This window comes from Nomascus leucogenys, chromosome 18 (genome assembly GCF_006542625.1).
Source record: "Nomascus leucogenys isolate Asia chromosome 18, Asia_NLE_v1, whole genome shotgun sequence".
Classification (NCBI taxonomy): domain Eukaryota; kingdom Metazoa; phylum Chordata; class Mammalia; order Primates; family Hylobatidae; genus Nomascus; species Nomascus leucogenys.
This window is the reverse complement of record NC_044398.1, coordinates 63640493-63666492: the sequence shown is the minus strand read 5'-3', so window position 1 is coordinate 63666492 and position 26000 is coordinate 63640493. Positions and strand designations below refer to the sequence as shown.

Here is a 26000-nt window from a genome sequence, read left to right as displayed (position 1 = left end):
GTTATTGCCATGGCTGTGTCAGCCATGCTTCTGCATTTCGCACCACTTTGTAGCATAACCTGATTTGTAGCTAAGGAGTACTGCACAATAAGAAGTATCATCACGGCCAGGCACGGTGGCTCACACCTGTAATCCTAGCACTTTGGGAGGCCGAGGCGGGGCGCATCATGAGGTCAGGAGATGGAGACTATCCTGGCTAACACGGTGAAACCCCGTCTCTACTAAAAATACAAAACAAAAAAAAAAATTAGCTGGGTGTGGTGGCGGGCACCTGTAGTCCCAGCTACTCGAAAGGCTGAGGCAGGAGAACCTGGGAGGCGGAGCTTGCAATGAGCCAAGATTGCGCCACTGCACTCCAGCCTGGGCGACAGAGCAAGATGCTGTCTCAAAAAAAAAAAAAAAAAAAAAAAAAAAAAAAAAAAAAAAAAAAAAACAAAAACAAAAAAAAAAAAAAAACAGGGTCACAATGGCATCACTGCACAGCTTAATTAAGTATTTAATGGAACATTAAGCCTAAGTTTTCCTTCCTTTCCCTTTTTCCCTTTTCTATTCATTTTATCACCTAAAGAGATTTGTATTAACTTTCTCTATTGCACTCAGCAGGGGACAGGAGACCACATTTTATGTCCCTCAAAAATTAGCGAATAATGTCACTGCATGACGGAGAGTGATGACAGAAAGGAGGTACATCCTTCTAGCTACTGAATGAGTAAAATAGGCTACCATTATTTGGTAGGGAAGAAAACCTTACCAAAACATCGTATTTTCCAGGAAGCTCTATTTATAAATACAGATAATCTTTGACTTATGATTTTTCAACTTTATGATGCTGTGAAAGCGATACTCCTTCAGTAGAGACTGTACTTCAAATTTTGCATTTTGATCTTTTCCAAGGCTTGTCATATGCCTGGGACAGTGACAGTGAGCTGTAGCTCTTAGTCAGCACTGCAGTCATGAGGGTGCATGGCCAAACACAACTGTATACTGTCTTGGCAGATGATTTTCTCCAAGTGTAGGCTAATGGAATTGTTCTGAGTACGTTTAAGGTAGGCTAGGCTATGACGTTGGTATGTTAGGTGTATTAAACACATTTTGACTTAAAATATTTTCAACTTATGATAGGTTTATCAGGACAGATCCCCACTGTAAGTCAAAGAACATATGTATATAAAAGAAATAGAGACTATATCAATTTTGAATTAAAACTTTTATATTCTGCTACATTTACCAAGTATATGTAAGATGCTGAAAATTTAAGTGTTATCCGTAGGTTGAAAGTAATAAACAAGAGCAGAATGATTTAAAATTTTATGTACAGTCCTAAGTTAGATGCACTTAAATATAAATGCTACACAGTAAAATTATATGAATACATATGGTGTACGTAAGCACCATATATAGCCTCTACTGATACATAAAAGAGTAGAAAAAATTATATTCATCATGTTTCCTTCAGGAAAAAAACTCAGTACTTTTAGAAGATATTATTCCACTTGGCTTAGAAGGAAGAGTGGGAATCAAGGTGACATGCAAACTCCTATTTCCTGAGTTAGAGATGAAAGGCTAGAGCAGAGATAGTGAGCAAGTGGATGCCTTACTGTCCCTCAATGTAACCCCTCCCCATGATCTCTAATCTTCAGCCTAAATTCACAGAACATTTGGTGTGATGGATGCTTTATGAGAACATTGAGGGGGTTGGATTTTGGATTCGGTTGACAAGCAGGTGATTCTGCAGTCATGAACAGATGCAAGAGCCAGAAGTTGAAGCAATCTTAAATTTGCTGAACTCACGGCAAAACTTTGATATTGGAACTTCATGAAAAGTATACTGATATCTTCCAGTGGTTTGGGAGGCCCTCAGGATATCTTAGCCATATATAAAAATACAGGATTTTTTGGAATGTAAGACCCAGTTATAAAAGGCAAATTTATTTAATAACAACTCTTAGAAAACAAACTCCATGGTAAATGTGTTCAACACACACACACGCACACACACACAAATCCAAACTCCAGAAATGTAACATTTTTAGAAGTAAAAGTACTTCTGCTCCTGGTCAAATATCTTCTGCTCCTGGTCAAATACCAAATTTTAAAACTGGACTAAATAATTCATTTATAATAGCAACAAAACTCATAAAGACCTAAGAATAAACCTAACAGAAATATACCAAATATACCAAATATACACGAAGAAAACATGAAAACTTTCCTAAAGGACGAAGAACGAAGGAAACCTGAATAAATGGGGACAATGGAACATGATGACAGAGACAATCAGCTATTGATTGAAGAAAAAATATGAGGTTCTATCCCTCCACTAGTAGAAGTCAAAGAGGGATTAAAAGTTAAATTGGATTATAATTTTTTTTTTTTTTTTTTTTTTTTTTTTTTTTGAGACAGAGTCTCGCTCAGTCACCCAGGCTGGAGTGCAGTGGCGCGATCTCGGGTCACTGCAGGCTCCGCCTCCTGGGTTCACACCTTTCTCCTGCCTCAGCCTCCAGAATAGCTGGGACTATAGGCGCCCCCACTAGGCCTGGCTAATTTTTTGTATTTTTACTAGAGACGGGGTTTCACCGTGTTAGCCAGGATGGTCTCGATCTCCTGAGCTCGTGATCCGCCCGTCTTGGCCTCCCAAAGTGCTGGGATTACAAGTGCAAGCCACCACGCCCGGCCTAAAAGTTAAATTGAATTATAATTTTAAAAAGACACTTTAAAAATCAACAAAATAATTAATAGACTGGCAGAAATATTACAATACACCTAATAAAGGATTAATACTAAAATAAAATGGGGGAATAAAACCACAAACACCAGAAAACCAGAAAGCACCCCATTCACAGACGACAACTAAATGGCATAAACATTAAAAGAACCTTTGTTTCACATGAATAATCAGAGAAACAAGTTCAAATTGTTTTCATATTGTCTATATAGTACTCTGTTGATACTTAATATTTCATTAATATTTAATTCATTTTAAAGAATAGAACCTAGAATTTACCCTTTAGATACTATTTTTTTGTAATTTTCTTGTAACTGTTTTTGTTTGTTTGCTGGAAGGATAAATGTCTTTTCTTAAATGACCTCTGGGTTTACTGTTATTAGCAAGCTTTTCCCACTTCAAGATTATCTTTTAAATGGTCCATATTTTCTTTTCATAATTTTACAGCATCATTTCTTTAATGTTTTAATCTTTTATCCAATGAGAATTTATTTTGAAGGAAAGAATAACAGTGACATCCATCTTTATTTTTAACCAAACGGTTAGCCAGTCTTCTCAACATTAGTTATTTAATATCTCATCATCTCAATTATTTGAAATGCCACCCTCACAGTCTGTTTCTGAATTCTATTCTGTTCCAATGATCTATCCATCTCTGTGCCAGTACCAAAGAATTTTATTTTACATTTTTATATTTGCAATGTTAGATTTTATTACTTTTCATTTTGGGGATTCTGTCAGTTACTCTTATACTTAGCATATTTTTTAAGGATCCATCTTTTTGATAACTCACAAATGGCCATTTACTACCAGTACTACTACTTCTTAAGTAAGTTATGAATATTTGTGCATAAGCCACAGAATAGGCCTTCCATTTCACTCAATACAGGAATTTAGAAATTGCATCGTCTTGTACAGTAGACCAGCACTGCATGCACATTTCTCCACTAGATGGCAGGAGAGGAATGGAGCGACATCTGGGCTCAACCTGCTTACATGCCCAATCCCAGACTACCTCTATGGGTACAGGGGAACCTACACCAAGGGGAAAAACTGACATTTTCAAATTGAAAAGAAAATGATCACAATAAGGCACAAAATACCGAACTGGAAATCATCAACACCCATAGGCACTCCCCTCACTATATCAGAATGAATAATTCCATTCCTATGCAATTTAAGTAACAGATACCTACCTATACTTAGCTATAAAGTAATTTTCTATGTCTTTTGAAAAGACAACCTCACAATAAAAATAATCATTTTATCTTCTTGTAGGATTAAGTCATCTGTTTGAAGTCTTTTATGGGAAAAGGTAGCATAATAAGGAAATATGAATAATATACATTCTATTTCCTATAATCAGTTGCTATATGTTAAGTATTTGCATTTATTTTAATGATCGTGATCCGGATAGACACTGATTTGTTTCTAGTATTGCCAGATTTCTTATCTTAGAGTAATTATATACCAAACGCCTTGACTGGACCACAGGAAGAATGAAGTAGTGAGGAGTGTGTTGTCCTCCCATGTCCCTCCATGTGGTGCTGTCCAGCTTAAGCCAGTAAAGCAGCCTGGCTCTGTGAGGCTGGAGATGGGGCAGAACAGAAGCTAAGTAATGCACCAGAGTCAGACTCGGGGAGCAACTACTCCCAAAGTATAAAATTTTCATTATTTTCAGGTAATGTTTTGATATTAGGGATGCCAAACAATGGAAGATGGTGAAAAAATATTCAAAGAAGTGGAACGCAAGATCTTGAAACTTTTAAAGTTGGGTAATGCCTTCTTAAAAATATACTCATTCCCCTATCCGAAAACAAATTTTTTTTACTCATTGTGGCCAATGTAAAACACATCCCAATGCAAGAAAATCATAAGTAGCTTCTTAAAAAATGAGCTTCAGAAACAGTGCAAGAATAATTAAAAGTTGAATGGTGCAAGCCCACCTCCATCCTTGCTATCCTGGATTCTGAGGACATCAGAGTCTTTTAGACCTCTAGAGAGGATAACAGGTCTGAGGTGTGGGGACACACTAGGCTGTCATGTTTGCACTCCAGATCTCTCTTGATACCAGCCTGCAACCCAAACCCACTCTTTTCTCTCCTCCAAGAATGGGAGCCTTGAGAAGGGGCCAGCACAGTGGAGAAACCTATAACACTGCATCCTTTGTTGGCCCCATCCATTCTGAGGAAAAGAATGCCTGGACTGTGAGAGAATCCTACACAGAGATGATAATGGGAGATGAGGGGGGTGGGTGTTGGAGTTCCTTTTCTTATTCCCAACACCAACATCAATAGGCCTCTTTTCCCATTTAATGTTTCTTATATAAAGAATGCTCTGCTTTGGTCAGGTGGGTTGCAAAGAATTTCATTCTGCAAAATTTAGTAGGTAAAATGACAGTGAACATTTTGATAGAAAATGCTCTTAAAAAATCTTGGGATATCAGATGTGATCTCTGACTACTGCTAATATAGTTAACCAAGACTTATTAAACAACAACAACAAACAACACTGAAAATATAAAGGTCACCATTCAAAATAAAAATGCACCAATCATTGTTTTCACTGATTTGTTTGGCAAGAGGCTTGCTTCAAACCCCAATTCCACAATTTGCTGTATGATCTTAATGATGCCACCTATTCCCTCTGAGGCCCAGCTTCCTCATCTCTAAAAATACTTATGATACTTTACAAGGACATTGCAGAAATTAAATGAGATTAAATATATAAAAGTGCTTTGTCAACTAAAAATTATGCTGTTCTTTTCCCTGGCCATGATATCTGATAAGTAATACACAGATTATGGAATGAAATGATATCCACATTGAGAAAAGGAAAAAAAAAAGGTCATTCTGCACCAAGATATTTTCTCTCAGTTATATTTGTTCACTATGTTTTAGATTTTTCAGAATAAAGCTGTTTAAAACACATAAATGAAAAGTAGTACAAAAAATGTTTACATGCAGCATCAAATCTAGTTTTCAGTTTTTCAGAAAACTCAAATGATTTCCCAGATCATCTAGAAAGGTATAAACTACAATTACCCCATAGAAGCAATAGAGAGATCAATGTCAAGGCAATGGTTCTATTTTCAAAATCTCAAAAGATGCCTTCAACACAGTGAAAGTTCAGGAGAATGAAATAAGCGCCCAGAAGGGTGTATTCATTTCCACTGAGATTCTGCAGTATCGGTTTTTCTTCATTGTGAGCTTGATTAATTTTGCCAGTACAGTTACAATTAAAAGAAGTAAGCAAAATTTGAAACCCTGATTTGACTTTGAAAAGTTAAATTTTCAAGGTTCTTAAAACCTTCAAGGAACTGAACACAAGCAGCAGGGACATCCCGAGGATATGATGACAGCAAGGTACTGAGGAGATATGGAAAGTTAACCACGAGATAGAAAAAAAAGGACAGAAATAATAAACGGAGGTGAAACTTTCACCAGAAAAAAAAAAACGCTAGGGAAATGACATCTAAATCTTTCTTATGTTACAAAAGAAAATTGATTAATGGACTTGGAAACCCACCTAATTTGCTGGGTCACTATTTGATAAATGATTATTTGATAGCCATGACCAGCTGCTATGTACTATATCTGACACTTAGGACATATCAAAGAATAAATAAACAAAATGTTCTGCCTTCAGAGAGTTTATATTTTTTAATGAGGCCGTACCTACAGTAAGTAGATACGGGGAAATGAAGAGCAGATAAAGTATTGAAACTTGGCCTCAGATTCATCAGGTACCAATATTTTATCTACTCTTCACTCCCCCAAATACAGCCTGCCTTGGGTGCCTGAAACTTCCCCCTCACGGCACAGTTCCTTACCAAGATCGCAACAAAGTATCACCTCTATTGTTCTCCCCTGCGAGACCTGTTCTTTGAACAGGGCACCTACCACACTTCTTGTAGCATGTGAGTTTATGCACAAGACTTTTCTTCTCCTAGGTGTAAGATGCAGTAGGTGCTCAATACTTATTTCTTTTAATAAATCAAGAAAGCTAATAGTAATCTAAGTCTTTGAAAGGATAAACAACAAGTACACTGCTTTATTTTGCCATTCAGTTAACAGGATAAATAACACTGTCTTTTCCCTAGAACTTAAAACAAACTATTGAGCACTTTAAAGAAATGTCTCCTTTTAAAAATCAAGCTTAGCTACTAAATTATGTGACCTACATAAACAAAAGAAAGGCAGTCTTGCTAGGTAATCTGTCTGCCTTCTTTCTTTCCAGAAAAAAAAAAAAGAAAAAGAAACCCAACTTTTTTCATGATAATCAGTATTATGCCATAAACACACACAGATTTACATAGCTTCCAATTCTGACTACCAAGGAAAAATTAGTAGTGTGACAGCAAAGAAGTCTTGTACGTAATGCCTTAATCAAACGATCAAAGTGGACATCATCAATAATGAAGCAAGTAAAAATCACATACCACCTAATCAGATGCAACATGCAGAATATAGCATCCCTTCTGTGATATTCCTGTAAGGATGCATAACCTGAATCCAATTATGAGGAACATATGATAAACCCAAATTGAGGGACATTCTATACAACAGGCCGATATCCTTCAACAACATCAAAATAATGAGAATCTAAGAAACACTGAATAAGTGTTCAAGGAGAAGGAGCCTAAAGACATAGCAAATAAAGGCCACTGATAATTCTGAACTGGATCCTTTCCTTATTAAGGACATTATTAGTGGATCTCACAAAACTTCACTGAGGTGTAAAACTTAGATGGTAGTAATATATCATTGTTAATTTCCTTATTTTTATGGTTTCTATTGTGATTATGCAGAAAAATGTCCTCGTGTGCTATATATATATATATATATACATACAAAATGTATATCAATGTATATGCAGAAAAATGTCCTCCTGTGCTATATGTATATACAAAATGTTTATCAATGTTTTGGAGGGTGACAGAGTATCATATAGAAATCTTATTGTCAGATGGTTCTGGTAAAAAAGAACTTTGAACTGAGTTTGCAAATTTCCTGCAGACTTAATACTATTTTAAAAATAATCTATTGGGGGATTGTTATATTACAAAAGAAAAATTAAATAAAAAGAATACAGCTTTCAATTTAACAATTCCACATGAGAAACATGGTTTACTATCAACAAGCATTACTACCAAGTAACAAACACCACCACCTAGAATAAGCCCCTGTAACCAATAATCTTCATTTCAAAACAAATTATGTGGACTTCTTTTTGTCTCTAAAAGCTTCCCCTTACTCCAAACCCCTCAGATGCATGCATGGTCTGCAACAATATGCATATCCAGCATTGCAGACCCTTGCTATTCCCAAATAAACTGTTTTAGAGAAAAAACACACAAAACAAACAAAAACAAATATCCCAGGATTCTGGATGATGCAAACTAAATAAATAAAATTTTATTGTGGAAAAATCTAGATAATCGATTAAATTTTATTTTTAAATTTAAACTTCCCTCCAACAATTTAAGCATCTGAATAACATAATGAGCTGCAAATTACTTTACAAAAAAAAAAAAAAACAAAATAAAAAAAACTAGGTACCGGGAATTGGTAAGCGTTCTACTTTGTAAAAACAATGTAGGGAAATATAAATTATCAGTCATACTTGAAAATTATAAAGCCATTGCAAAAGACATAGGAATTATATTGTGTGGCAGACTGTATGCTCCCATAAACAGCTAAATTAGTATTTCCAGTCCCACATGTGTTTTCAGAAAGTCCCCATCAAGAGGTGCTATGCCTACACTGTACAAACTTGGGCAGGTGAGCTTTGGCTGACTCGTGACTTCTCTGGTCAATTGATCACGGAAGTAATCCTATGTGACTTCTAAGGTTAGATCATAACAAAAGATACACTTGACACCTACTTCTCTCTCTCTTGCAAAACTCACCCTTCTTTTCCAAACACTATGCTATATCAGTAAAGAAGGCAACATGAAGACAAGGGAAGGTGTTGTAGCTAATAGCTCAACTAAAGTCTCAGCCAATAGCTAATTTTAACTGCCAAACATGAGATTGAACAAGCCTGAGGATGATTCCAGCCTCTAGCTCTCAAGTGTTCTAGCCAATTCCCCAGACAGTATAGAGCACAGAAAAGTTGTTCCTGCTATTCTGTCTGAATTCCTCACCTGTAGGTATAATAGATGGTTGCTTAAACGTTACTAGGGTAGATTTTGCAGCTCTAGGGGCTGAAATGTCTCAATGCATGTTCACTTGGTTTCTTTCTCAGGAATCATAAATGGGATCTGAAAAACAGCACTAAGAGATCCACATGAGGTCCCTAACATTTTTTTTTCTCATAAAGATCAGGGAGAATAGAACATAACCAACAGTCACTGAATACCTACTTTGTGACTTTAAACCCATTAAGTTATCTCTTCTAAGAAAATACGAGAGTGGATAAAGTTGAGGCCCAATAATACCAAATAACCTACTTCTAATCCATTAACCTATGGTCTTCATTAATACTCCAAAAAAGAAAATGTAATACTTACTACACGTCCAAATTAATTCCCAAAATAATTCTGGTAGCTATATTCCCTTTTGAAGTCCACTGATATTACCAACAAAGACAGAGTGCACTGCAGATCTTGTTTAACCTGCATGCATATTCATCAATAATTCAGTATCAGTTAACAAACTTTTACTGGTCACCTTCTATGTGCCAGGCACTAGGTGTCAGGAATATAAGAGAGCAAGATATGGTTTCCTCCTCAGAAGTTCACAGCCCATTTCAGATTCATGAGCTTCATTAACAGCACATTAATACTGCCTCTGCCTACTTCCTCCCTGAAGACTGGGGAAATAAAGAGCCTGAAAATAAATAATAAATTTTCCAAAAATGCACTTATATTAAATCTCTGTAAATTATAGCCCAGTTTTCTCTTGATTTCAGAGTTGAATTTCTAAAGGAACAGTTTAGTGACAGGCAATTAAAGGTCGCACACCAACATTTCCAAACCAATTAGAAATACATTTATAATCAGTTAAATTATATGTCAAAAATTCATTGGCAACTAAAGAATCCCTTCTTAAAGAAAATTTCTCTTTTTCTAATGTAATACTGATATTTAGCATTTCTAGATTATACATCTATATAGAGAAAGACAGTAAGTGCAGGACTTGGCTAAAACAGGTCAAATTCACATAATTTCCAGGGTAAATCACTCAAATAGATCCTTCCAGGTCAATGACAGTATCAAAGTATACTTGAGTCAGCTTCTCTCAAATGCCTAATGTAGTATGTATAAAGCTAGGCAAAGACCACAATATGCAATAAGGTCATATCCTATGACTATAACCTCATGGATATTTCCATTAGCTCTAGTGTTTCTATCTTATGAGCATGAATAGCATATATGTTCAAGGGAAGAGAAGTCTTTAACTTTTATGGGGTAAGTGATTATATAGACTAGAAAACTAGGAACTTGATCACGCCTTCTCCTTCATCTGACTCCCCACTTTTCATAATCTATTTCTACAACTATTCAGGAAGTAAACTCGTTTGCAAAAATGTCAATGATCCAGAAGGGTACGGGCAATGGTGCATTAATCCTGGGATGAGTGACTTAGTCATCTCAAGGAAAGATTTTGTATCTTGGGCAGAAACATGCAGAGCCATGATACAGTGCCTGCTAGACTGTGTACACTTCCATGTGCTACCTTATATAAAAACAATTTAAAAATAAATCTTATTCTTTTCCTACATAAACAATGAGATTAGAATAAGACAAAAATCCTAACTGGACCCAGCAAAGACTCCAATGTTAGAATAAACATCAGTTATCAAACATAGCTATTTGGGGTTGCCATGACCCTCAGCCTCCCCTAAAGGAACTGACCTGCCAAGAGCACTCTTTCGTCTCATTATATTATATACAGCCAATTCTGTGGAACTAAAATTTGGATTTATGTGCTCTTCTCATCCTTCAGTACCATGACTTCTTTCCATTAATACAATTTGTCACTATGCTCACAGAGAAGTCTGTAATAGAAGTATATCTTTGAATAAGCAGCCCAAAATGTACTTTCTCACCAATTTCTTATCTTAACTCCTAGACCCACTCATAAAAGTGCACTTCCCAATGCCAACCAGTTTATTTTAAAAGTCCTATTAAAATACTCTCCATTCAATGCCAATGCTCAAGTTCTCTACACTAGTTACTTAAAAAAAAATACCCACGAGAAAAATCTTGAAATTTTCATTGGTCCAACTACCAGCTGACATCCAAGGTCCTTCTGTTTCTTACTTCCTACTTTGATCAACACTACATGGTTCTACATTCCCTTAGCTTATCCCTTCCCTGACCACTCTGGTGACTTTATTCTCTCTGATTTCCTTTGTTAGAAATACTTCCATCTATTGAAATTCAACAGGTCCTTCAAGCTCAGCTCAAATGCTAACTTCAACAGATCCTTCCAGGTCAGTTGAAATGTCACTTACTATATCAATTCATGTCTAATTATGCCAAATTTAAGAATTTATCTTCTTTGAGAGTAATTTATAGCTTCTTTGGTTCTGTTCATATTTGAACGTGTGATAAAATTATTTGTATACATATGTCTTTTTTTTGCAGACTATAAATTCCTCTAATTTCAAGGCATCCAAAATAGTGTATTCCCCATAATTTGTGTACACTCAATAGTCATCTGATAGCTTATAATTTTCATTGTTTGCTAAATCAAATCCATAAAAAATCCATCAACTCATAAGAGTTTATGCCAATAATTCATTTGTAAATCTTTTCAGAAATCTATGCACATTTTCCCAAAATGTTATTGTTATACATGATAATTTAGGATAAAGTTACACTTCAGTATTTCAGGTATATTTTGGATGGACGATTACTTCAAAAGCCATCTGGAAGATAATTTAAGGTCCTGGGTACCACAAATTAATATTCTCTACTTCTAATCCTGGGTGTCAGAGAATGACAGACTCTCTGCATATGCTTAACAGTGAGCATGTTAAAGAGCTTATGAATCTAAGATATGTTTGTAACAGAAAGGGCGGAAAACCCATATCAGTGTAGTTCAGCAAGAGGGCAGAAGTGGTGTATATGTGGAAAACTAGTTTTTCTTGCTTTTAATCTTGAAATTGCCTTAAATTTCACATAAAATTAAAATGAGATGTGAGACTTCTATATTTATAAAAGAGAAACATGTATAAAGAAAAAAGCTTAAGTAATACTAGAAAATAACACTTGAAGTATTCCCAATTGTGGAAAAATGGAAAGAGCCAATCGTAACTTGTCAAGTCTTTTCAAATCAAACTGCATATTTTCTTGGTGTACTTTATTTTACTACGTAACTTCACAGGAAAATTGGTAACAGACATACTCACTAGAATGAAAATTGAAAAAAATGTGGAAGTAATTTTTCCCCGCTAAATTAACAGCTACAAGGAAAAACTATGCTGGGAAAGGTCTCAAATATCTTGTCAAGTTCTAAAAACCTGAGTCTAAGATTAGGCAATTGGAGAACACAAGTACAGAAGGAATGTTAAGTAAAGCAGAGATAAGATCTTTCCAGGATCAATCAAGTAAGGAGTTTTTGAAAAGGTGAGTTTCAGGTAGGAAGTCTATATTAGAGACAGGAAATGGCAGGATGAAAAAGGACGTTTTGGGCAAAGGAAATGACATGTTCTATGAAAAAAAAAAGGTGTTGCAGGATAGAAAAAAACTTGCATATCTGCAGAATCAAAACCTTTGTATGAAAAAGCAAGAAAGAAATATATCAGTGAAAGAGTAGGTGCAAAAGTTTTTTTTGTTTGTTTGTTTTGTTTTTAAACAAAGCCCTGAATTTATGAGTTCGTTTTGGATTCCTGTAACCTGAAGACTGATTGTGACAAACTGAATATGCCACAAAATAGATTAAAAACCAATGACCAAAAGTCAGAAACATCCCCAAGAAAACAATTCTTTCTAAGGAATGGGAAATCATAGTCACAATATTGGACTAAGTATCTCATAAAATATAAGAATACATATATTACACTTTAAATAAAAATTGACAAATCAACTTTAATATATTTGTTAGTTGTAGTAATAGACTGCTTCAAAAGATATGAGGCTTTAAAAAATAGCTCACACCCACTATGGCTAGTGTTCCATTATTGGAATGCTATGTATGTGGGAGTTATTTATATCCTACTGCTCAAGTCATCACCAAGTTCTGATTTTCCACTCATGCAAAAATTCAGAAAATTGCAACCTCCGGCATAAATGGGTTAAATAGATACAAATGTGGAAAAATTCTTTAATAAGTGCTATTTGCAAAACGTTCCAGGAAGATAACATGCAGATAAGATGCTACGAAAAGGTCTCCAAGGCCAGCCAATTGCCAGGCATTCTGAAATAATGCAACTCCAAAGGCAACAAATGTGACTACACAGCTGGAGTCACTGCAAAAGATTTAGCACCTGAGGAGAGGAGAATCAATGATCCTAATACACTTGACGTCCTCAGGGCAATTGCAGAATCGCCATGTGAGCCCAGGGTGGGTAAAATCTCTGCATACCAACAAAAGTGGTTAAAAAACCCACTGATCCAAAACATTGCTGCTTTTAATTAGCAGCTCTCATACAATTTTATATCAGTGTTTATTGAATTTAAATAATCACATATAAATCAGTACTTCTCAAAGTGGAAAAACACCAAAGTGTACCAAGGAATTAATACTATAAAGACATAAGATGAAATTTTAATTTTAATTCATAAAGTTTAAGGGTTTTTTTTTTAAATAAGAAGACAAACATAGGTAGATCACTGTGGAAGACACTTCCTCCACTTCCTTAGTAACAACTTCCAACCTTTAGCTGGGCATACTGCAGCCCAGCTAAAGACTACATTTTCTAGTCTTAGCTGAAGGTAAGTGTGGACACATAACCAGCCAATGTTCTGGTGAATGAGATGTAACAAAAATGCACCATTTGGTGGCTAGAATGCAGCAGCCATCTTGAACGTGGGGTTGAGTGTTGCACAGGAGGATAGTAGAGCAGAGTGTTGAAGGAGCCTGGGTCCCTACTGATTCTCAGCATTGTCATACCACCCTGGACTGCTTATCTCAGAACTTCCTTTATGAACACAAAAATAAACTTCCACTGTGTATAGCTACTTACTTTTTCTCAATTATGTGTGTTAAAACATAATCCTAATTGATGCAACCACAAAGAAGAATACAAAACAGGAGACTTCAAATAAATCAATAAATGTTCACGCTTCTGATTGACTGTAAATATGGCTAGGCCAGTATCACTCAGATAGGCAAACTGATTCCTCTGTGGTGTGCAGGTTTGAGAAGGACTGCAATGTAAATTATTAGTATAATACTAATCTGTGTCATTTGAGTTGCTTTAAAACTAGAATACTCTACCCACGCTACATTGGCAACCTCTAGTACCCTACGGATCAGAAATTGCATATCCAATATGCAATCCAGTATTATCCCCAGCATCATTAATTTTAAAGAAAAGCTAAAATCATATTGTGTTAGTAATTTATTTTCCAGCTGAGGAAACTGAAGCAAGATATTAACTGCTAGGAGGTAATCAGAAGCAGAGTTAGAATTAAGCTCCAGTTCTATGTTCTAGTCCAGGGCCCTCCATCCTAAAATATTAGCATGGCCTTATACTCTGTGAAATAATCTAGGCTATTTAAAGTTCCTCAGAAGAATAAAGTCAGTAAATTGAAGCAATTCATATGTTTTTACAAATTTGCTCAATGGTAAGAAATTACGTTATATTATATTCCCCAAAGTTACATTTCTTTTTCTTCCCTTATGCCATATATTTGAAGGGACAAACAATGATTTACATAAAGAAATCTTAACCAATTTCGCAACTGGTAAACACTTTGTAGTTGCTGGTCATTCTTTTCTTTCCTTTAAAAGAATTTGTTTTATTGCATAGGCATTAATCTACCCTAAGCTCTGCAACTGAAGTTTTAAAAACATGTCAACAGCTTGTTCCTCATAAATATATTCTTATTTAATTATAATCCATGACAAAATTGAAATAAATTATATACACCCGAAGTCTCATTTTTGTGCCATAATGGCAAGATTTAAAAAATAATGCCTTTCCCCAAAACTATTACAATACAGCCTAAATAACATTCATTAAGTATCCTGAATCTGATTTGACTAAAACAAAATAAATAATAGATTTTCTGTATGTCTGAGATGACATATTAATGATACTACTGAACATACATGCTCATGCTCACAGTATTTACAACCCCTCCTTCCTCACCACAGGCAAGAAGTGCATACTCTTCATTTCTCATATGCTTTTGAGTATTAATAAGGCACATAAATGTTATCACATACTGATCTGCTCAGAGTAAGCTCAAATATGTTGGAATGGCATTCTATCGTATACAATGAAGAGACATAAAGGGAATCAAGACAAGAAATCTTTTATTATATATGAAAAGTCAACTAGGCAAAGGACCTCAGAAGGCAGGCTGAATTAAGTGGATTTTAGAGTCTTCAGGAAATAAGAAAATCTCTCTGGCAAACAGTGCACCGAACTGATATCAACTAAACGTAAGAATAAGCAAGAACACGACATTGTCCGTGAATTGGAATATCCATCTATGTTCACAAAATGTCTTCCACAGTTATGTTAATTAACAATCAAGAACAAGGACAAAGCAATAAAAGGATATAAGGGAGAGGGCCTTGGTGATGCCTAAGAGCCAGTAGCCTGAGTTCAAATTCTGTCTTCTACTCCTCACTGGCTGTGTAATCTTTGCAAATTCCAGTACCCTAGGGTCACTTAGCCTCCTTGGACCTCATGCTAATCTGAAAATGGAGACACAAGCAGTCCTTACCTTCTAGGGATGTTATGAGGCTTGAAAGAGCTAATTCTGGTGGCTCATGCCTGTAATCCCAACACTTTGGGAGACAGAGGTGGGCGGATCATTTGAGATCAAGAGTTCGAGACCAGTCTGGCCAATGTGGTGAAACCCCACCTCTACTAAAAATACAAAAAAATTAGCTGGGCATGGTGGCAGCTGAGTAGTCTCAGCTACTCTGGAGGCTGAGGCAGGAGAATCAGTTGAACCTGGGAGACTGAGGCTGCAGTGAGCTGAGATAGCACCACTGCACTCCAGCCTGGGTGACAGAGTGAGACACACACACACACACACACACACACACAAAAGCTAATTCATGTAAATTGTTTAGAATGGTAACTGGTATATAAAAGCATTCAATGAGCATTGGCTATTATTATTTAACTGTCATTCTAAGTAATGACATAAAAGAAAATCAGAAATTATTACTATAGATCCTCAGGAAGGAAGCAGTTGACATCTTTTATAACATCTCAGGCAATACTACTGGAGACTACTTACAAATTAAAGTTATAATTGATACATTTTATAAAATCTCTACAGATGTCAATATGACTTTCTAAAAAGAATAAATTATTTACCACTGAAATTGTCAATCTGTTTCTAGTTGTGTATACTTCTACAAACAGAATCAAACTGCTTTAGAATGAAGAGTTCAGACTAAATCCCAGTGACGGTAACATGCTTCTTTCCCTAGATCAATAGTCATGTTTCTGAATTCCAAAAGATTTAGTTCTGTCTCAATCTCTGAAACTTCACAAAAGCCTCTCCCCAATGATTGTGGAAGTACATTTCTGCAGGACTGTGACTCCAACATGAACGTGGCAGTGGCTTCAACAATTTTGACCAAATTGAAACAAAAAATACTGTCATTTCTAGGCATATCAAAAAACACTACATCATAATCATGAATTATTAGCATCACATAGCATGGAAATCTATTTCAACAGACTTGCCAATTTGCTTTCTCATCTCTGGTTTTGTGAGAGAATTAGAACTAATGCCCTATCCAAGGTGTCCATTGTGTACAATGAATTAACTTCTCTTGAATGCATCTGGAAATGGTACTATCTCTGTGTCTTTCTGCAGGGCTTAATTCTTCTGTGAAACCCCAGTTGTGAAATGCTACTTCTGGAAAATAATTTTTTTCATTAAAACAGAAATTATGCCCATGATACTCTTAATGATTATTATCATAATGATAACAACTTCACTGTTTATCACACTGTTTCTATGACATTAAGGCTGAAGTGTTTTATTATGCATATATACATATATATACAGATATACGTATGTGTATACAGATATATATATATGTTCATCTGATAGACCTTAAATTAGCAGCTTTTTTTCACATTGAATTTCAAACAAATAAATAGTTTATGTTGCTCTTTTGTTCAAATAAAGATATCTGATTCAGGGTTCTTTTAATTAGCAATGAAAATAAATTAGAATTTTTTCCCTGAAAGGCACTTTTGTTCTGTCACTAATCAATCCTATGGAAGTTTTTCTTTAAGTATCATATCACACATAAATCTTGCAAAACAGTATATCTAAGAATATCTCCTGAGCTAATTCACTTTGAAAGATCAATAAATAGATACTCTGCAATACTTCTTATTACATATAATACATCATATGGAAAAACATATTGTGTCTCTGTGCAGTTATCTATTTAATTGCTTACATCTGACTTCCTGCTTAAAAATGTACATTATTGTTTCATTCTCTCTTCTGTCCCTTCAACCTAGACAAGCTCTATCTCACAGTATGCACTCAATAAACATTTACTGAATCAACAGAGTCCTGAAATGTGTAAAATCTACCTATTTCACTAATCTATCCCTATACAACTCAGATAAATAGAAGCCATACATGTGTGTCATATCAAGGCACAAATCTAACAAATCTAGCCTTTGTGAAATTGTCTTTTCCCAGATGACATGTCAACTTAAGGTCACTGGTATATATTTGATGACTACTTCTTTAGTATAAGCAGGTTTTTCTATGATGACCATAAGAGAATTTTCCTTGTCTCTATTTCTCTTTTCATCTTGTATAAAATATTAGAAATGTTAGTACACAGTTACCATTTGTGGTATTTTTCTAACAATGTGATACATAAGCACAAAAAATATTATGTGTAATACAGCATGATGAAAAAAAATTAACTCTATAGTGTCCAAAAACAGTGGTTAGAAATACAGGCATTCAAAAAGACCTGAGCTTGATATCTCGCTATGTGACTTGAATGAAATTACTCATCTTCTCTTACCTGATAAGGAAAATGGGGTTGTCAATACTTCTTACACCTCACAGGATATCATGAGGATAAAATGAAATAGTACATGTAAATAACTCAACACTACACTTCTTCATGGTAAGCACTCACCAACCAATCACCACTGGGATTGTTTTAAAGGGAACTTGGTAGTGAAACTCTTGATGCTTATCCTCATTCAAGAAATGTTCCCAGGCTTGCTAACAACTTTTAACCAATATTTGGATTTGTTAATTTTTTTGCTCATTGAATGTTCTTCAACATAAACACAGTCTGAATTCCCCCTCAAAGATTCCTTATATTTTCCAAACCTTGAAGATGGTTAGGAAGTCTGTCTGTGAATTGCATGTGTAGAGTGTTATAATTAATTATAGTAGAAGAATATATCAGAATTAACTATAGTAGAAGAAGCTGAAAGTAGCTTTAAGGAGCTAATAACCAGATTAGGAATATTAAGACATAAAGATTTGAATGTATAACTACATGTGAAAGTAGTGCCTAAGAATGATAACTTAAGAGGCAAGTGGGCCACTTTCAGCTGTAGAGGGACCATGCAGAGATGTATGTTGACAACTCCATGCTCAACACACCCTGCAGATATGAGGCACTCAATAACCATTAACTGAAAGAGATGAAGGATAGGTGGGATTTTAATAGGCATAAAGCAAGGGATAGAACATTTTAGGCAGCAAAAGGCTTGAAAATGCATAGATCACAAATTATAAATTGTATCAATTCATCCATTCAGTGTATGATTATGAAAGGACTATAATATACCAGCCTCAGGGAGACAATGAGTGCCTACCTCAAAAGGTCCAAGTGAGGGGCCATGAATTCATCACAGTCCAAGTAGGGAAAGGTAAGTAAAAGAATCATTGCAATTCAATGTGATATGCTAAAATAGGTTATGGGATTCAGACAAAAACATCAAAGGGTCCAGGAAGCCTTCCAAATGAAGTGATGTTAAAAATGGGAAACAGATCAGTTTACCTGAAGTGAATAACTGTGAGGCATAAAATGAGAGGATACCAATGAACAGGTAGGTCTGACTGACAGCATCAGATATTCCTAATCTGGTTATTAGCTCCTTAAAGCTACTTTCAGCTCCTTCTACTATAATTAATTATAGCACTCTACACATGCAATTCACAGACTTCCTAACCATCTTCAAGGTTTGAAAAATGTAAGGAAACTTTGAGAGGGAATTCAGGCTGTGTTTATCATCATTTACACATGGGGCCCCAAAAGAACTATTTCTCAAGAGAGAAATGGCATAAGAAGTGCTGTGTTATTTGCAGATTATTCAGTCATTGTTTTCAGTGTAGATTAGATTCAGAGAAGAATGGCACCGTGGCTGAAGGGTAAAGCCTGGAAAACAGGTTACTAGGTGCTGCAGTTGTTCACACGTGAGGTCACAGCAATTTGCAGAAAATGGGAGCAGAAATAAAATGGAACAGAAAAATATAGATGACATTTCTAAGGAGGAACCACCAGTATTTGTTGAAACCAGAAAGAAAGAAGCATTGAGAGTTTGAGAAACGTGTATTTCATGTTTGATGTGTTGTGGCTTTTAAGGGATCCAAATAGCATATTAAAAAAGAATGCCTATGTTAGCCAAAGTGATTCCCTTTCTCTAACTCTTATGTAATATGCTTAGTCTTAGTTTTTCCACCACCTGAGAAACTGATGTAAAAACTACAAATGCATTTATTTGTCCAACAGATTCACTGAGTACCTACTGTGCATAATGCCAAATACATACTGTGCTCAGCACTATCAGAAGGAAATACAGTTGGAGTGATTTATCTTTGGTTTGTGAAATACGATCTAAAACAATGCCCTGAAGCTATTTAAAGGCTAACTAGTATTAGCTTCACTCAGAAAAATGTGATAATATAACATTTTTTCTAATCCCCATAAGTTTCTCTTTATCAGTACCAAATGGAAAAGCACAAAACAAGAACAACTTATTCTGGTTACTATACGGCTCTGTGCTATTTTTTTAAAGGACAGTCCTGCCTAATTATTAGTCCCAACTGTAATTCAAGTGGCTTCTTTAGGTGCACTATCATTCCCCAAACCTGTGTAACTATTAAAATTTAAACTTCTGTTTATAGTATTTCTTTCTGTTCTGAATATGAGTGCCTAATTACCTAGAAGCCACTGCCATTGACCCGCATCCAGACATTGTTTTTATAACTTAATATAAACAAAAAAGTCAGAGAGTATGTGACTGTGCATCTTAAGTCCTGGGCACTACTGTTTCATAGTTTTTACCTTGGACCTTCACCTACAATTATACAAACTAAAACAACATTAAAATAATAAGAACCAAAAAAGCCTTTGTTCTTCTTTCAAATATCTAAAAAAGCTATTTCCCATGGTGGATAAAAATAATCCTTTAAAGGAGTAGTTGTTTCTAATTTTGTTCTGATTGAGGTATGACACTAATCAGAGATCACACAGCTGATCTCAGAGACCCGTAGATAATAATTCACAAAATAAAAATACCATATTCTGCATTAAAAAGAATTTTTCTAAAATATTGTCATTACACAATTCCACCCTATTTATTTTCTATCACTTTCCCCTTAAGGGCCTTCAAAACAACAATTTTTTTGAAATACATTTTTCTCATATACCAAAAGAAAGCCAAATGACAAGCGAACAAATCCTATTGCTTACAAACTAAAACAGCTACAAGAGAGAAAGATGAAATAAATAAAATGAGCTTTTATTTACTGCAGTAATGAGTGCTAGTTTATTCAGCTGTCCATGCTGGGTGATTCAATATACAGCTGTTCATTCAAGTGAAAATATAGGAGGATTCAGGAAGCAAAATAGTCACAGCCTGAGAAGTTAGTTGGAAAAATATCAGGTTTAGCTGAGCAGTCTCATATTGGAAGAACACATCAATAAAACTCTACCCCCAAAAACTGTAATCATATGTTAATCTTGCTGCAAGCTAAGTTATAGCTACTGCTCATTGAGGGCCTAATATGTGCTGAGCATGGCAGAAAATGGTGCTTTACTCACTTTAGTATCCCATTTAAACTGCAAAACAACACTGTAAAATAGATCGTTTCCCTTAAAAATGAGAACAGAAGACTCAGAAAGTCCCACTATCTCAAAGATATAAATCGCTAAAAAAAAAAGTCAACAAAGGTTAACATACGTTGAAAAAGCTCAGCATCTTTCAGCTACACGTTGCTGCATCTGACCTTACAATTCTATTACATACATAAGGATCCTGTTAACAATTCTAACAAGAGGAGGCTGTTACTCAAGCATCTAGGTAGCACTAATTCCCATCTACTTTACAAGGATAATAAGCCCCCTTTCCTCTTTTTATTGATATTTATTTATATCCCTTTAAATTTCCAACTTAAAAACTATTGAATGTCATCTTGAAACATCTCGAATTCACTTTTAAAACTATCAGTCACGTTGGTTTTATTTTCAGCACACAGATATATCGAAAAATATAATGTCTACCAACTTTTCCTTTTTCTGTCAAAGTGTAAAAGAAAATGAGAAGATTAATTCAGGCAATAAAGAAATTTTGATCTTATAATTTATTCAAGTTTGTTTCTGTTTCAGGTTCCAAAAATCTAATAAATTTTTTTTCTGTTCCATTCTCCTCTCTCGTTTTTCTCCAGTTTACTACGGTGGTTTACTACATGGGTTACTACAGTCACTTTACTACAATGGTTAATCTCTCACTTTATGAATCAATAAATATCATCAATAGATTAGAGGTCTTCGTATCACTGTAACCCTGGCCAGATAAACGTATATGAATAAACCTGTGTCTAGCATCCAGCATCCATTAGGGTTTACAGACACCACATTTTTTTAAAAACTAACATATTATGAAAACTTTCTAGGTCTAACATTTTAAATTATGAAATAACTCTCTCATAGTTTCCATGAATTGGAGTCTATGATTGGGTCATTCAGGGCAGTTACCAAACTCAAATTTAATATAATCAAAATTCCAAGTATTGCTTTGACTGTGGGAATAAAAACAAAGTGAGACCGAACAAAGAGGGACAGATTTCTCCCACGGATGAAAGGGAAGGAATAAGCTCCTAATGATGCTCTTATTTTAGGGTAACGTTGTCTATGAAGATAGTAATGCCACCAATAGTAGAGCTTTTGTGGTTCTTTTAGCAGCAATTGATTATCAATTGATAAAGATTCATTACAAATTAATTCAGGCTTTAGCTTTAGCCTTTTTAAAGGCTATTAATTTTAACTATTAAATTTAGATATTGCTTGCCAACCTTTTTTGAACACAGCACATGCAAAAGTTTAGTAGAACTTCTCCACAGAAATACTCTATGACTGATAACAATGACTAAAATGCCACAAAGATCAGAGATTCACATAAGGTAAGACTAGCCTGTCCTTTTGGTGATAGTTTCTAAGATAGGTCCTGATATGGTTTGGCTGTGTCCCCACCCAAATCTCACCTTGAATTCTCATGTGTTATGGGAAGGACCTGGTGGGAGGTAATTGAATCATGGGGGCAAGTCTTTCCCGTGCTCTTCTCATGATAGTGAATAAGTCTCACAAGATCTGATGATTTTTAAAACAGGAGTTTTTCTGCAAAATCTCTCTCTCTGCCTGCCACCATTCATGTAAGATGTGACTTGCTCCTCCTTGCCTTCCACCATGGTTGTGAGGCTTCCCCAGCCAAATGGAACTGTGGGCTCTCCATTAAACCACTTTCCTTTGTAAACAGCCTAGTCTCAGGTATGTCTTTATCAGCAGTGTGAAAACGAACTAATACAGGTCCTTTGGTGAGATCTCCTAGCGTATGTCTTTGAATTAAATAAAATCCAGCTACCTTAGGGTATATCATATTTTTTTTTAACTTTAACACTTAAAAAAATCTCTTATTTTACTTTGGATGTCAGCTAGGGCCTACTTGAGTCAATAGCTATAAATGTATTCCTCCTGGAAAATATAATAGAAGTAGAAATCTGAGAAACTTTTTTCTTCTAAAAAGCATATTTTTACATGAAACTATCAATCTATAAGATCTTAACAGTAAAAAGGGAAATGCACTAAATATGAAACTAAACTGAAGTCAACAATTGATGTTCCCTGCACCCAATAAGGCATCCATCATCTTGATTCCAGTTCATTGCTTTCATGTGATCCCCTTCTCCTCCAGGCAAGCTCTGTTTCAGGAAGACAACGCTAGGCAACTAAGGAGAAGTAGGTTTACTGTGTGCCAAGTACTTAACACAATTTATTTTGTTTATTGTTTTACATTTCATGGATAAGTTGAAGTTGTGAGAAATTAAATCATTTTCCCAATGACTTAAAACTAGTAATAGTAAACCCAGGATTACAACACAGGTTTGCCTTGTGTTAAAACCTGTGCTCATTCTAGTACCAACGAACCTCCTTAGGTCATCTCAAAGATGGTTTCCAAAAGGCATCATGCTCAGTTGTTATGGAAAAGTCAAGAGACAATAAAAGAAGAAAAGGCAAAGCAAAATAATGGGAAAGATTACAAAACACAGATTCTTCATTACAAATTAACTAAAGGCCAGCAAGGCCACCTTTCATGGCACCGCTTTCTGGATACATAATCCCATTCCAACTCTTGGCTTCAACTATGCCTAGGTTTAATGAGAATGTGAATGTTCTTATGTTAAACAAGAGAACCAGGGACATCAGAACACCTAGAAGATGAGGCTTGTAGCGGCAGGTTCTTCGAGTATCTGACTGGAATAGGTCCTGATACTGAATATATATTTGCTGAGAGAATTGATGAATGACAGAAATGAGTGAATGGAGTCTGATAATGAGTGTGGAAGAGAGTCAGAGACTGCTATTCTTTATTTCCATTTGGGTGTTCTTTCACAAATGGAAAGGACATTGGAATCACAGTGAGCTAGAAAACTTACAGATTGCCTGAAAGATCTTTGAGGGCTTTAACGGCTATGGCATTTTATTTTGTATCTCCAGCATCTAATGGAGTCTCTTGCAGTTGATAGGTACTCAATAAATATTTTCCAAAAAGTAAAAGAAGAAGCCAATGATATAGGTATGAAGGGCTGGGCATTTTCTTTTACAAGGATAAATATTCTCTACTAAGATCCCCACTGTATTAGGAAAGTCTGTGAGAAATCCTCAGTGAGCTTGGAATGGAAGCTAGAAAATCTTCTGCAGTAAGAGATATGTAAAAATGCCAGTCAGGCCTGAGTATAAATGGGCCACAACAGACCTGCAAAACTTAGTGGAATCACAAAATGATGTAGAGAATTCATCACCCAAACAAGTATCCAGTGGGAGGAATTAAACTTTCCAATAAAGTAGAGAACATTCAGCATAACCAAAGATCAGAATGACCTAAAATGTCAGTCATGGTAGGAGGAAGGAGGTCCTTGCTCTCTGTCACAGGAGATGAGTTTAAAAGTGAGACAGTGCACAGTGTCTTACACTGGTGACCTTCAATAAATTACTATGGAAAGAAATGAAATGAGCAAAGAAAACAGATGGAGGGAGGACAGATGAATGCTCCTAAAATTTGCCTCGTCTGGAGTTTTTCGTCTTACTCCTGTTAATGAGCTTTAGTTACTGGGTTTTCCAGAGGGTCTTGATGTCAGTTACCTAGTAAACATTTTCTTAGCACAGATCCAGAAGTCAGGGATGGAAAAACTACAGTGGAACACTGTTCCTTACTCCCAGGCCCTAATGTCATACTCTTCAGCACCCTATGCTTTCCTTCATAGCACTTCTAAATGTTGAATAATGGGATTCGTAGTTTAATAAGGGCAAAAATCAAGTGTGTTCTGCTAAATCTTGTCTTCTCAGGAGCTAACACAGTCACTGGATTTAAATGAATACATGATTTACTATTTTTAAGTGTCATTTTCTGGTCTGATCATAATGATAAAAGGATATTTTTTGCTGTTTTAAGTAAATAAAACAAGTACCACATGTCATTCTAAATGTATACCATATATGTATTCTATGGTAAAGTTAATTTCAAAAAAAAATCTGCCAGAGGTTTAAAATATATTAATCTGGTAGAAAACATGTATGAGGTTACATATTTTAGCCTGTAATTCTGAAGGTTAGTTTAGCCCAAACTCTTTATTTTGCAAAAGAATAAACTGGGCCTATCATGATGAAGTAGTTCTGGAGCAGTGTCTCTGTTCTGTCAGGTTATTAAATTGTCAGTATTCATTGCTTTCAGCATGCCTGCCTCAAAAATGTACTTGCTGTTTTTAACCTTCGTAGGCTTGGAAATAAAATAGCCAAGCTGTTTAGCAGGTATATAATTGGAATAAATTAACTCGGCGTGATGAAGGCCTAAGGGCAGCTACTGTGAGTCAAGTAAATAAATGTTAGTTCCTGGACATTTTGGCATTTATTTTGGCCTCTCAAATGTCTTTGTGACTTTCTTTCTAGCTCTTGGTGTCATTCAGGTAAATGAGACCTCCAGAAAAAGTCTGTTTATTACTGGAGTTAGTAGAAGAAATGACATCAAAACTCTAGAGCTTTGGTTTTCCATTAAATGTTCTCTTAAAAATGCAGCTCATTTAAAACTAAGTGTGTACTTACTGAATTTCAGGAAATCACAACTTCATTACTTCCCAAAATGTGTATTTCTAAACAAGAACACATACTCAACAAAATATGTACAGTCTAAACAGCAACATGGGATGTGTCCGGCCTATTTTATTCTCAAATCAGAAAAGAAATAATTAAACCTACAGGAGGATGTTAAGCATCATGCCAGGCATTGTAGCATTCACTATTACCTGTGAATTCACAATGGCCGTGAGATGTGAGATGCAGATGAAAATGCTGCCTTACCTCCTTCCTCAAAGTTTGAGCCATAATCGCCCGTAGGAGTGGACCATAAAACTGGTATTAGGGGCATTCACATTGTGTCTTCCTAATCCTCTGGAACCATCACCTCTCTGACTTTTACTAACCAGATTATGCTGCTGGTATTGATTCTTCCGACTAATGCCTCACTGTTACTAGACCTCCAATTTCAGTATAAAATATTCACTACTGCTTGAAAGGTAATATGTTAAATTGCTATCAGCCATTAACACATAGTGCTGAATGAATGTCTTTTCCTT

The 26000-nt window shown here is 35.5% G+C and overlaps 1 protein-coding gene across 2 annotated transcripts in view; it reads right to left on the bottom strand.

The window, feature by feature from the left end:
* Positions 1 to 26000, bottom strand: part of UGT8 (UDP glycosyltransferase 8) — a 92505-nt gene that overhangs the window by 15266 nt on the left and 51239 nt on the right. The window lies entirely within an intron of this gene.